Below are 14,951 nucleotides of genomic sequence, written 5' to 3'. Positions count from 1 at the left end.
TAAAAAAAGAAAAAAAAGTATTTATTTACTTATTTTTGAGACAGGTCTCACTCTTGTTGCCCAAACTGGAGTGCAGTGGCGTCATCACAGCTCACTGCAGCATTAAACTCCCAGGCTCAAGTGATCCTCCCACCTCAGCCTCCCAAGTAGCTGGCACTACAGGCGTGCACCACCATGCCTGGCTAATTTTTCATTTTTAGTAGAGACAGGGTCTTGTTATGTTGTCCAGGCTGTTCTCAAACTCCTGGCTTCATGCGATCCTCCCACATTGGTCTCCCAAAGTGCTGGGATTACAGGCACGAGCCACCACGCCTGGCCTTAAAATAATACTTATTCTAGCATTTGATAGCGTATCTTTGCTCTTTTATTTATTTATTTTTGTCCTCACACAGAATAATTTCTGATCCTCTACATTTCTTAAATTCAGACTTATTTATTATATGCAAGGACAAGCATCTGACACTTCATTATGCTTTCTAGTGTCATGGGACCTGAGCACTGACAGATTGAAATATGTGTTATTTGGTTAAAAATTGCTTTCCTTTTATTTTTTCTCCCTAGTATAGCTCAGGCACTATAGTGTGATTTTAAAGAAGTAAGTGCTTGTGAAGGCATATTATTTATGATTGTCATTTTAGGAGAGTAAGCGAGGTGTTATCAAATGTCTATTTACATAAAGAGGGTGTTGAGTGGGTCCCTGCCCTCTTCCTGCATATTTGAAGGTCCTTCCCCTCCATTTCCCAGCCCCACACCTAGCCCAGGAGGCTGGCTCGAGAACTCCATTAGAAACAGATTCACCAGACTGGGAAGTGGAGCAAGGGCTGGGGAGAAGGGTGAAAGTGAGGTGCTGGCATGAGCCTCACACCTAGTTCTACCCTTAGGCCACACTCTGGGGTAGATGGGGCCAACAGACAGACCTCTGTGGTGGGCTGGGGATCTGAGAAGAGAGGACATTTTTGTCCTGCTTCCCACCAGAAGCATGGGGAGGTGCCCCACCATCACTGCACCTGGGAGAGGCAATGGGGCACAAGGGCTCCTGGACAGATCACTGGGCTCGTGGCAGCCTCATCGCCTCCTCAGGAAGGGCTCTGTGTACCCAAGAGGTGCAGTGGCAGGGATGAGGGGACTGAGCTGCTTGGTCTTCGATGGCCACCCTGGTCCAATTCCTCTCGGTTTGGACTTGGACTAAATCACTTCAGCTGCTCCAAGAGGGTCACTTGCTCCTCTTAGATCAAGGTTTCCCCAACCTCAGTACTGTTGACATTTTGGGTTAGATAATTCTTTGTTGTGGGAGACTGTCCTGTGAATTATAGGATGTTTAGCAGCATCTCCAGCTGTACCCCCTAGATGCCAGTAGTCCCTTCCCAGTTGTGACAATCAAAAATGTCTCCAGGTTGGGTGAGGTGGCTCATGCTTATAATCCCAGCACTTTGGGAGGCCAAGGTGAGTGGATCACTTGAGCCTAGGAGTTTGAGATCAGCCTGGGCAACATGACAAAGCCCCGTCTCTGCAAAAAATACAGAAAATTAGCCAGGCATGGCGGTGTGCACCTGTGGTCCCAGCTACTCAGGAGGCTGAGGTGACAGAATCACCTGAGCATGGGAGGTCGAGGCTGTAGTGAGTTGAGATCCCACCACTGCACTCCAGCCTGGGCAATGGGAGTGAGACCTTGTCTCAAAAAAAAAAAAAAAAAAAAAAAAGCCTCCAGGCATTGTCAAACATCCCACTGAGAGGCAAAAATACCCTGGGTTGAGAACAGCTGTCTTAGATGATGAATAACTCTATGGAACAAATAAGTGCACTTTTGCGTAAGTGATGTTTATTGTTCATGTAGGTCAGGGTGTTCCATCTTTTGGCTTCCCTGGGCCACGTTGGAAGGAGAAGGATTGTCTTGGACCACACATAAAATACAGTAACACCAATGATAGCTGATGAGTTAAAAAAAAATCTCATAATGTTTTAAGAAAGCTTACGAGTTTGTTTTGGGCTGCATTTAAAGCCATCCTGGGCTGCATGCAGCCTGTGGGCCGCAGGTGGATAAGCTTGATGTAGGCATAGTAACAAGGTTTTGGAAACAGGACAGTGGGCAGAACCTAATGCTGAACCCCAGAATTAGGTAAAACTGCATCCCTCTTCCCTCAGTGGAGCGGGGCCATCCTCGTAATACTCAGGGTGAGGTGTGGTGTATCAGTTTAGAACACACACTTTTTGCAGGTGGGCCAGCTCACCAGAGAAAAGGAAGAAGGGGGCCGGGTTACACACGCCTTGTTCCTCCTTCAACATTCATCAATCAAATCAGCAGAGGCATGGAGAAAGGTGTGGAGAGGCGTGGAGAGAGGCGTGGAGAGGTGTGGAGAGAGGGGTGCAGAGGTGTGGAGAGGCGTAGAGAGAGGCGTGGAGAGGCGTGGAGAGAGGCGTGGAGAGGTGTGGAGAGAGGCGTGGAGAGGTGTGGAGAGAGGGGTGCAGAGGTGTGGAGAGAGGGGTGCAGAGGTGTGGAGAGGCGTAGAGAGAGGCGTGGAGAGGTGTGGAGAGAGGCGTGGAGAGGTGTGGAGAGAGGGGTGCAGAGGTGTGGAGAGGCGTAGAGAGAGGCGTGGAGAGGCGTGGAGAGAGGCGTGGAGAGGTGTGGAGAGGCGTAGAGAGAGGCGTAGAAAGAGGCATGGAGAGACGTAAAGAGAGGCGTGGAGAGGTGTAGAGAGAGGCGTAGAGAGGCGTGGAGAGAGGCCTGGAGAGAGGCGTGGAGAGGCATGGAGAGAAGTGTGGAGAGGCGTGGAGAGGCATAGAGAGAGGCGTGGAGAGGTGTGGAGAGAGAGGCGTGGAGAGGCATAGAGAGAGGCGTGGAGAGGCGTAGAGAGAGAGGCGTGGAGAGGCGTGGAGAGAGGCGTGGAGAGGCGTGGAGAGGCGTGGAGAGAGGCGTGGAGAGGCATAGAGAGAGGCGTGGAGAGGCGTAGAGAGAGAGGCGTGGAGAGGCGTGGAGAGAGGCGTGGAGAGGTGTGGAGAGGCATAGAGAGAGGCGTGGAGAGGCGTAGAGAGAGAGGCGTGGAGAGGCGTGGAGAGAGGCGTGGAGAGGCGTGGAGAGGTGTGGAGAGAGGCATGGAGAGGCGTGGAGAGGCGTGGAGAGAGGCGTGGAGAGGCGTGGAGAGAAGTGTGGAGAGGCGTGGAGAGGCGTAGAGAGAGAGGCGTGGAGAGGCGTGGAGAGAGGCATAGAGAGGCGTGGACAGGCGTGGAGAGGCGTGGACAGGCGTGGAGAGGTGTAGAGAGAGGCGTGGAGAGGCGTGGAGAGGCGTGGAGAGGCATGGAGAGAAGTGTGGAGAGGCGTGGAGAGGCGTAGAGAGAGGCATGGAGAGGTGGAGAGAGGCGTGGAGAGGCGTAGAGAGAGGCGTGGAGAGAGACTAAGAGTTTTGTGCCAGTGGGGTTCTCTGCTTATGGAAGGAAACATCGGGAGTGGGGAAGACGTGTCCCCGGCAAAGACAAATGAGCCACAAGACAGGAAGATTTGGATTCCTGAGCTACCACTTGGAAGACAGCTGCCCTGGACAGCCACCAAGCGTGCGGCGGACTTGGAGTGAGCAAGAGTTAGACTTTTCTGTGTTTAGCCACAGAGATCTTGCAGTTTGCTGGTTGCTGTAGCACAGTGTAAACCACCACCATGCTTTTTGTTTTCTGTCATACATTCATCCTCTAGTCTCCTCGCAGCTTCCCTACCCTAGCTGGTTGCAAACTCGATTTTTCAACTTTCTCCATCAAACAAATCTGAAAACTCCCTTTCATTTTTTTTTTTTTTTTTTTGAGACAGCAGGGTCTCACTCTGTCACCCAGGCTGGAGTGCAGTGGCGCGATCTCGGCTCACTGCAACCTCCGCCTCCTGGGTCCAAGCCATTCTCGTGCCTCAGCCTCCTGAGTAGCTGGGATTACAGGCGCGCGCCACCATGCCCAGCTCATTTTCTGGTATTTTTAGTAGAGACAGGGCTTCACCATGTTGGCCAAGCTGGTCTCAAACTCTTGACCTCAAATGATCTGCCTGCTTTGGTCTCCCAAAGTGCTGGGATTACAGGTGTGAGCCACCGCACCCGGCCCCTTTCAAATTTTTTATGTTAACCAATGTAAGGTGTGAGCCACCGCACCCAGCCCCTTTCAAATTTTTTATGTTGACCAATTACTTCTGGGAATGACAGGGAAAATGATGGAGGAGGGCAGTAATGGGAGACTGGTAATGCCTCAGAAGCTGAATCAGTAAATGCCCATGTTTACTGATAGGTAAATTTCAAATCTTCTCAGAAACTTTGAAGGCTAACTGCAATGTGTTATCTTGGACTGGATCCCAGAACAGAGAAAGGATATTAGTGGAAAAACTAGTGAAAGATTAATAAAGTCTGGAATTTCCTTAATAATAACATTCCAATGTTCATGTCTTAGTTTTGACAAATGTATCATGATTATGTAAGATGCTAACATTAGAGAAAACAGGGGAGGGGGTGTTCAGGAACTCTTTGTACTATCTTTGCAACTTTTCTGTAAATCTAAAATTATTCCAAAATATAAAGTTTATTAAGAAAAAAGAAAGTATACTGGGGAGGCTGAGGTGGGAGGATCACGTGAGCCTGAGAGGTCGAGGCTGCAGTCAGCCGTGAGCATGTCACTGCACTCCAGCCTGGGTGACAGAGCGAGACTATCTCAAAAAAAAAAAAAAAAAGCTGTGAAAAGCTAAAAAGAGCATGGGGGTTCCCAGGCATAAGTCTGCATGCAAGTAGGCAGGAAGCCAGCAAGATAAGCTCAGTGTATGTGCTTGTTTTCCCTGTGGGCATTTACTGATTCCAAAGCAGCAGCTAAGAGGATGAACTAGGAGTCTAGGGCCCTCTGGGGGCAGGGAATGGAATCTGGCATATTTTTGGTCACATTAGGCTGGGACCCCAAAAGGCTGTACAAACCAGGCCACCGTGGACTTCTACCCAGCTTTCTGTCATTTAGGTGTCCCAAGAAACTTCAAGCTTTGAACTTGAATTAAAAGTGGCTCTCGTCTGGTAGCACCTTCCCCATCCGTACCCTCGGGTACCTTAAAGATATCAGTGAAAAATCCTTTCTGGAGGAAAACAGCATCAGCCTAAGTTGATCATTTTTACAAGTAATTTTTTCAAATACCATCTAATATATAATAAAAGATAACCAAATCTATGAGAAGACTCAATAAGCAAGAATATGCAGAAACAACAAAACAGACCTGTGGGGACTCCATATACTGTAAATAGCAGGATCAGCCTTAACACAACTATTCTTACTGTGCTCAAGGAGGTAAAAGTCAAGCTTGACATTTTTGGCAGGGAACTGGAAAGAATAAAAAGTGACAGCAGATTTGAAAACAGAACAACATAAGAATTCTAGGACTGGCTGGGAATGGTGGTGCATGCCTGTAGTCCCAGCAACTTGGGAGGCTGAGGCTGGAGGATCGCTTGAACCTGGGAGGCGGAGGTTGCAATGAGCCGAGATCCTGCCATTGCATTCCAGCCTGGGTGACAGAGCAAGACTCTGTCTCAAAAAAATAAAATAAAAATAAAAATAAGAGAAATAGGTAACAAAAGCCACAAACAATAGGAAAAGTTATCAGAAATCTCAAAAAACAAAACAAAACAAAAAAATCCCCAAAACCCCAGTACAGTAATTTCCCTTCTCATTGAGAAGTAAATGGAGCTGAGCCTGCTCTTTCTCCACCCGCTTCTGACTTGCGCTCTTGCTGCATGCCTGGGCACCAGCCCACTGCTCCTCTTGGAATTATTTCTGGTTCCCTGTGGTGTCTGGGCTGAATGCCAAATGCAATGACAATGCACACCTGTAGCCTGAAGCAGATTCTCTCTGTCACCTCTTCAAGGATCGTTGGCATTCTCTTTTTTTCCAGAGCATGCTTGGTAAACTCTCTTCTCCCTGTCCAGATGGACCCGAAGTCATTCATTCCTCTGGCATTGAGCTCATCTTCCTGTTCCCTGTGCAGCTGCTCTAAACGAGCACCTTGACCGAGCCCCGGATGTGTGAGGCGACTCCTGCCCTGAGCATCCGGCCATCTGGGCCAACTCCGCCCTGGCTGCACCTGCCCTATCCTAGGATGCAGCCTCTCCCAGCACTCCTGCTCCAAGCTCTTATCCACCCAAACATCTCTCTCTGCTTCTCTTTTCTTCCATTCTGCTTGCCCAAATATCCTCTGGACTAAAGGACATGTACATATAATATTTTAACAAATATTACCAGATCGTGTCCCAGAAAGTTTGCACCAAATAATATTCCTTCCAAATGTGTAAATGTGTTTTTTCCCCACATCCTTGACAGCACTGGATGTCAACAGACTTAAACATTTTTGTCTTAACAAGGGACATCGCCTCCTATTTTGGCTTAGAATTCTTTGATTATGAGTGAGGTTGTGCATCTTTTGGATGTTTTTTCCTTTTTTTTTTTAAATGGGAGATCTAGCATCAGTTTTCTGTGTTTATTGGCTATATATTTTTTGTATTAGACTATTTTCTTTGACAGTTTTAAATTTTTTCATCTTTTCTCATTTATTTATGTAAACTCTTTTAAATTGAGGAATTTAACTTTATCTTATTGCATATGATATCGTATGTTGCAAATAATATTTTTACCTATAAAAATGTTTACCCTTTTTTTAGTCACACAATCCACCTTTTCCTTTATAGATTTGGATTTGGAATTAACTTAGAAATGTTTCCCTCACTGCGGGCACGGTGGCTCACGCCTGTAATCCCAACACTTTGGGAGGCCAAAGCGGGCGGATCGCGAGGTCAAGAGATCGAGACCATCCTGGCTAACACGGTGAAACCCCGTCTCTACTAAAACTACAAAAAATTAGCCGGGCATGGTGGCGGGCACCTGTAGTCCCAGCTACTCGGGAGGCTGAGGCGGGAGAGTGGTGTGAACCCGGGAGGCGGAGCTTGCAGTGAGCCGAGATCGCACCACTGCACTCCAGCCTGAGTGACAGGGCGAGACTCCGTCTCAAACAACAACAACAACAACAACAACAACAACAACAAAATTAGCTGGGTGTGGTGGCGGGTGCCTGTAATCCCAGCTACTCAGGAGGCTGAGGCAGGAGAATCACTTGAATCCGGGAGGCGGAGCTTGCAGTGAGACGAGATCTCGACTGCACTCCCGCCTAGCGACAGAGCAAGACCCCATCTCAAAACAAAAGCGAAAGAAAGCTGTATCCCTACCTCACTTCTCACATCAAAATATTTTCTCAGTAGATTTATTTTTATAATCTTGCAGAGGAGGGCAGGTGATCTGCCCGTCTCCACCTCCCAAAGTGCTGGGATTACAGGCATGAACCACTGCGCCCAGCCTTTTTTCCTCTCTTTTTTTTTCATAAAGAGTAGCTAGTTGTAATTGTCGCCATACTTTATTTTATTTTGAGACAGGGTCTTGCTCTGATGCCCGAGCTGGAGTGCAGTGGCATGATCACGGCTCATTGCAACCTCTATCTCCTGAGCTCAAGCGATCCTCCCACCTCAGCCTCCTGAGTAGCTGGGTCTACTTGCACATGCATCAGTTTTTTTAAATTTTTTTAGTTTTAGTAGAGACGAGGTCTTGCTATGTTGCCCAAACTGGTCTTGAATTCCTGGGCTCAAGAGATCCTCCCGCCTCAGCCTCCCAAAGTGCTGCAATTACAGGTGTGAGCCACTGCACCTGGCCTGTCCCCACATTAAAAAAAATAAATAAAAATAAATAAATAAAAATTCCTCTCCTTTCACTTAAATGTCACCTTTCTCAAATATTAAAAGACAGTATACATGAGGACTATTTCTGTTCTTTCAGTTCTGTTCTATTTGTCTAGCTGTTGATTGCCTCTTTAGTACTAAACTTTATTCATTTTTTTTTGAGACAAGGTCTTGCTGTGTCACCCAGACTTGAGTGCAGTGGCGTGGTCATGGCTCACTGCAGCCTCGACCTCCTGGGTTCAGGCAATTCTGCTTCAGCCTCCTGAGCATCTGGGACTACAGGTGAGCACCACTACACCCAGCTAATTTTTGCATTTTTTGTGGAGATGGGGTTTTGCCGTGTTGCCCAGGCTATTCTTGAACTCCTGGGCTCAAGTGATCTACCTGCTTCGGCCTCCCAGAGTCCTGGGACTATAGCCTCAGTACTAAACTTTAAAAATTGTTTTCATATTTTTAAATCCCACCTCCCCTGGTCCCATAACTCTTTTTTTCCCAGAACTTTCCTATTATTCACCAATGTTTATTTTTCCTGATGAATTGTGGTAGCATTTAATAAATTCTCTGTGAAAAATACTTCTTATATTTTAATTGGAATTGCATTGGGTATAAAGATTATTTCAGAATGAATTAATATAATTGCACTATTGAACTGTTCTTTCCCTAGCCATTTGAGGTACATTTTATCTTTTATGTCCTTCACTAGAATTTTAAAGTTTTTTCCCCCAAATATCAATAGGTCTTTCATTTTTCCTATTGTTTATAAATTGGTATTTAATCTTTCTTGATATCTTAGTTTGGATTTTTTCTTTCATTATACTTTATAATTATTTTTGTTCATAGGAAAGTCATAATTTTTTTTTTTTTTTTAAGGCAGAGTCTCACTCTGTCACCAGGCTGGAGTGCAGTGGTGCGATCTCGGCTCACTGCAACTTCTGACTCCCTGATTCAAGCTATTCTCCTGCCTCAGCCTCCTGAGTGGCTGGGATTACAGGCACGTGCCACCAAGCCCAGCTAATTTTTGTATTTTTAGTAGAGATGGAGTTTCACTATGTTGGCCAGGATGGTCTCGATCTCCTGACCTTGTGATCCGCCCGCCTCGGCCTCCCAAAGTGCTGGGATTACAGGTGTTAGCCACCGTGCCTGGCCAGAAAGTCATAAATTTTTAATATCAATTGTATACTCTGCCATCTTAAATTTTTTCATCATTTCTACTAGCTTTTCAGTCAATTTCTTTGAGTTTCTAGGTATACCTGTGTATAACCTGTGCTGCCTCCTTTTTTCTAATATCTATGTCTATTGTTTCTTTTTCTCATCTGCTGATATTGGCCGACATTCAGAGTGATATTAAATGATTCATATTGGTAGGCACTTTGAGGCTTGATTATTAGATTCATACCCCCTTAGGGATTCATATTGGATTCATACACATAAGATATGCCCTCTTGATCAACTGATCACTTATCATTATGAAATATCCCCCTTTATTCCTAGTAATATTCCTTGTTTTGAGGTCTACTTTGTCATATATATTTTTTATTTATTTATTTTTTGAGACAGAGTCTTGCTCCATCGCCTAGGCTGGAGTGCAATGGCGCAATCTCGGCTCACTGCAACCTCCACCTCCCAGGTTCAAGCGATTCTCCTGACTCAGCCTCCCAAGTAGCTGGGAATACAGGCGCATGCCACCACGCCTGGCTAATTTTTCTATTTTTAGTAAAGGCAAGGTTTCACCACTTTGGTCAGGCTGGTCTCAAACTCCTGACTTTGTGATCCACCTGCCTCGGCCTCCCAAAGTGCTGGGATTACAGACATGAGCCATCGTGCCCGGCTTGCTTTGCCTTATATTAATGTAGTCATTCCAACTTATTAATTAGTGTTTCCATGGTAAATCTTTTTTTAATTCATTTTCTTTTAGGATATCTGTGTCTTTATTTTTCAAGTGAGTTTATTCTAGAAAGCACATTAAGTCTTGCTTTTTAATCTAGTCTGACAATTCTTGCCTTATAATTGGAGGATTTAGACCGTTTTCTTTCGTTTTGTTTTTGTTTTTTAGAGATGAGGTCTCACTCCGATGCCCAGGCTGGAGTGCAGTGGCATGATCATGGCTTATTGCAGCCTCCATCTCCAGGGCTCAAGCAGTCCTCCCACCTCAGCCTCCTGAGTAGCTGGGACCACAGATGAGTGTCACCACACCTGGTTCGTTTTGTTTATTATTATTATTTTTTTTAGAGATGAGGTCTCACGATATTGCCCAGGCTGGAACTCCTGATCTCAGGTTATCCTCCCCCCTTGGCCTCCCGAAGTGCTGGAATTTACACGTGTGAGCCACTGCACCTGGTCTAGACCATTTACTTTTAATAAGAACAATTTTTTTTTTTTTTGAGACAGAGTCTTGCTCTGTTGACCAGACTGGAGTACAGTGGCATGATCTCTACTCACTGCAACCTCCACCTCCCAGGTTCAAGCAATTCTTTTGCCTCAGCCTCCCAAGTAGCTGTGGTGGTGTGTGCCACTATGCCCAGATAATTTTTGTATTTTTAGTACAGATGGGGTTTCACCATGTTGGCCAGGCTGGTCTCAAACTCCTGACCTCAAGTGATCCGCCTGCCTCTGCCTCCCAAAGTGTTGGGATTACAGGTGTGAGTCATTGTGCCCCACCTAACTTTTTATCCTATTAATAGATTGTCTTACATGGAGTTATAGTAATAGCTTTCCAAATATTAAAAAATTTAATTTCCAAATATTAAATCATTTTTAGAATACACTCTACTTATTCATAGGGTGTTATTCTTTTTAGGTTCTGGTGAATTTGTTAGCTGATAAAGTTTTTAGGATTTTTGCACCAATATTTATAAATGTGACTCATTTGCAGGGTTTTTTTTTTTGGACTTTTCTGACAGGTTTTAGTATCAATGCTATTATAAAAAGAATTTTGAAGATTTCTTTCTATTTCTACCTTCTAGAAGAATTAAAATAAGTGTTTCTTCCTTAAATGTTTGGTGAAATTATCCTGCAGAACTAGCAGGACTTAATGCTTTTTGAGGGAGCAGTTGACAGTTCTACTCTATTAACATTGCTCTATTAATATTTTATCTTTCTTTTGAGGTAGTTTTGGTAATTTTTTATAATAATAAAGTGGGTTTCTGACCTAATGAAGGCTTCTGACCTCAGTCATGGCATCAAGATCACAACACCCCAGTAATCATACAGTATGTACTTTTTTTATGTTTGCCTTCTTTCATTCAGTCTGTCTGTCTGTCTGTCTATCTATCTATCTATCTATCTATCTAATTTTTGAGATGGATTCTTGTTCTGTCGCCCAGGCTGGAGTGCAGTGGTGTGATCTCAGCTCACTGCAACCTCCACCTCCCAGGTTCAAGTGATTCTCGTGTCTCAGCTTCCCGAGTAGCTGGAATTACAGGTGCCCACCACCACACCTGGCTAATTTTTGTATTTTTTTTTTACTAGAAATGGGGTTTCACCATGTTGGGCAGGCCAGGCTGGTCCTGAACTTCTGACCTCAAGTGATCCGCCCAGCTTGGCCTCCCAAAGTGCTGGGATTACAGGCGTGAGCCACTGTGCCTGGCCCAGTCAATCTATTTTGACGTTCATCCATGTTGTTGCATGGTAGGGATAGTCTTTGAGTTGTAATTTGTTTCTTTTTCTTGGTGAGTAAATATACCATTGTATGGATATACCACAAGTGAATGAATATTTATCCATTCACTTGTTGATGGACACTTGAATGGGATTAATGCCCTTATAAGAGAACTTGAAGGGAGCACCCTAGTCCCTTTGGCCCTACCGCCACATGAGGACACAGCGTTCATCCCTTTATGCCTGTCTTTCTTTCTTTTTTTTTTTTGAGATGGAGTCTCGCTCTATCGCCCAGGCTGGAGCGCAGTGGCACCATCTCAGCTCACTGCAAGCTCCGCCTTCCGGGTTCATGCCATTCTCCTGCCTCAGCCTCCCAAGTAGCTGGGACTACAGGTGCCTGCCACCACGCCCGGCTATTTTTTTGTATTTTTAGTAGAGACGGGGTTTCGCCATGTTGGCCAGGGTGGTCTTGATCTCTTGACCTTGTGATCCACCCGCCTTGGCCTCCCAAGGTGCTGGCATTACAGGTGTGAGCCACTGGGCCCGGCCTATGCCTGTCTTTCTCTTCCACCATGTGAGGATACCTATCCAATGCCATCAGTGAGGAACAGGCCGTCACCAACACTGAACCGGCTGGCCCCTTGATCTTGGACTTTCTGGCCTCTAGAACTGTAAGCAATAAATTTCTATTACTTATAAATTACTGTGGTATTTTGTTATAGCAGCAGGAACTGACTATGACAGGTTTTAATTTGCATTTCCCTGATGACAAATGATGTTGGATGAGTGCTTTCTCATATGCTTATTGGTTATTTGTATATCTTCTTTTGTGAAGTGGATGTTCATATCTTTTGCCTGTTTTTTGATTGGGTGGTTTGTCTTTTTATTGAGTTACAGGAGTTCTTTATTCTGGATACAATTTCTTTGTCAGATATATTTCTTCCTAGTCTCCCAGTCTGTGGCTTGCCTCTTTTCTTTTCCTTTCCTTTTCTTTCTTTTTTCTTTTCTTTTTTTTTTAAAGACAGGGTCTTACTCTGTCACCCAGCCTGGAGTGCAGTGGCACAATCATGGCTCACTGTAACCTCTGCTTCCCAGGCTCAAGTGATCCTCCTGCCTCAGTCTCCTGAGCAGCTGGGACTACTGGCACAAGCCAACACGCCTGGCTAGTTTTTGTAATTTTAGTAGATACCGACGGTTTTGCCGTGTTGCCCAGGCTGGTCTCAAACTCCTGGGCTCAAGCCATTCACCCGCCTTGAACTCTTAAAGTGCTTGAAGGGATTACGGGTGTGGGCCACTGCACCTGGTCCCTGGTCCTATTTTCTTAATAGTGGTTTTTTTTTTTTTTTTTTTTTTGAGACGGAGTCTCACCCTGTCGACCAGGCTGGAGTGCAGTAGCGCGATCTCCACTCCCTGCAACCTCTGCCACCACGCCTGGCTAATTTTTTGTATTTTTAGTAGAGACAGGGTTTAACCATGTTAGCTAGAATGGTCTCCATCTCCTGACCTCGTGATCTGCCCGCCTTGGCCTTCCAAAGTGCTAGGATTACAGACGTGAGCCACCACGCCCAGTCTTTTTATTTTTGAGATGGAGTCTCACTCTGTCACCCAGGCTGGAGTGCAGTGGCCTGATATTGGCTCACTGCAACCTCTGCCTCCCAGGTTCAAGCAATTCTCCTGCCTCAGCCTCCTGAGTAGCTGGAACTACAGGTGTGTGCCACCATGACTGGCTAATTTTTTGTATTTTTAGTAGAGATGGGGTTTCACTGTGTTAGCCAGGATGGTCTCAATATCCTGACCTCAGGTGATCCACCCACCTCGGCCTCCCAAAGTGCTGGAATTACAGGCATGAGCCACTGCACCTGGCCAATAGTGTTTTTTGATGAGCAGGAGTTTTAAATTTTGATGAGGTCCATTTATCAATTGTTTTCAGGGTCTATGCTTTTTTTTTTATTTTTTCTTTTTTTAGAGATGGTGTCTGTCACCCAAGCTGAAGTGCAGTGGACCGATCATAGTTCACTGCAGCCTTGAACTCCTGGGCTCAAGCAATTCTCCTGCCTCAGCCTCCTGAGTATGTGGGATACAGGCTCATGCCACCATGCCTGGCTTTTTTGTATCCTTTCTAGGAAATCTTTGCATACCCCAAGATTTAAAAGATACCCTCCTGTTTTCTTCTAGTAGCTTTATCAATTTGCTTTACGTTTAGTCCAATGATCTCTCTTAAATTGTGTTTTGAATATGGTGTGAGGTAGGGATTGGGTCCCTTCAGGCACATAAATATCTACTTGTTCCAACACCACTTCCTGGTGTTCTTGTCCAAAATCATTTGACCCCATATCAGATGGTTCTCATTATCTTTCCAACAGTAAGCATTGCAGCTAAAAATGTGTCTCATGCAGTCTCTCTCCACTCAAAAAGTGTGGTCTGTAGACCAGTGGCATCACATCACCTGGGAGCTTGTCAGAAATTCAAAATCTGGCACCACTCCAGCATTACACAACCCCCTAGTGAGTCTCAGGCATGTTACATTTTGAGGAGCAATAGTGTAGATATTTTTTGAAGTATGAGGATAATTTTTGAGGAATGAGGGGAAACGTCATCATGCCTTTTGCTGCCTCTCACAGCTCCCCATGCACTACAGCCTGTGGGGCCTGCCAACCCATTTTCCCTGGTTCCTGTGCAGGGCTAGATTTACTTCCAGACTTAACCTCTGGGTCCACCTCTCCTGACATGTGCTGTGCTGTTCTTTGCTGCTGGGATTGAGGGAAGGGGGTCCACTCACTCACCCACTCCTCACCTTTTAATTCCCACAACCACCTGCTCACTCGCCCAGCAGTTCCTATGCTCTCCCCTATACACACTCTTTCACCCGGAACCTCAGTTTCCTCAATTGCAGAACCAAAATAAGAATGGTCTTGATATCAGGAACTACTGTGAAGGGAAGTGATCTGAGGAGTACCTGGGCATGGAGACAGCACAATAGAAGTCAGTTATCGTCATGGCCATTTCAGAGCTCTTTTTCCAGTAAAGCCCCTGGATGCTGCTCGCCTCTGCTATGTAGCCTCACTCCCCTGCAGCCGGGCAGAATGGAGTCCCCCTTCTCTCCAGCCTGACTTATCCTCCCCTGCTCCGCGCCCCCAAGGCAGCGTGCACCGATAAATCTTTCCCAGCGCGTTGCATTGTTACAGCGAGTTGCCCTCGCATCCGACCGGCCCCCCCACCCCAGCTCTGGAGATCTTCAAACCCAGGATCTCCGCCTTGGTCGTCTTTGAAGCCCCGGCCCCTGACACAGCGCCTGGCACCTGGAGGGCGCTCAATAAATGTTTGCAAAATCGAATTTTCTGTTGAGCAGGTGTCCACCCCTCCACTCGCGGAGGGTGGGTTGCGCGGGCGGAAGGGAAGGTTGGCTGTGTGCCAGGGTGCGGGGGGACACAGACAGGGGGCTCAGGGAGCGGGAGAGCGGGAGAGCGGGAGAGCGGGAGAGCGGGAGGGGGTACCACGCTGGCTAGCGGAGCCCGGCCCGGAGGGTGCGGCTGTGCCACACGCGGAGGGCGGCCTCCGCTCCTCCCCGCGCCGCGCCTCCTCCTCGCGCCGCACCTCCTCCCCGCGCCGCGCCTCCTCAGGCTCCGCCACCCCCGCCCG

Source organism: Pongo abelii, chromosome 19 (genome assembly GCF_028885655.2).
Source record: "Pongo abelii isolate AG06213 chromosome 19, NHGRI_mPonAbe1-v2.0_pri, whole genome shotgun sequence".
Taxonomy (NCBI): Eukaryota; Metazoa; Chordata; class Mammalia; order Primates; family Hominidae; genus Pongo; species Pongo abelii.
The sequence above is the reverse complement of the archived record's forward strand: the minus strand, read 5'-3'. Positions refer to the sequence as shown.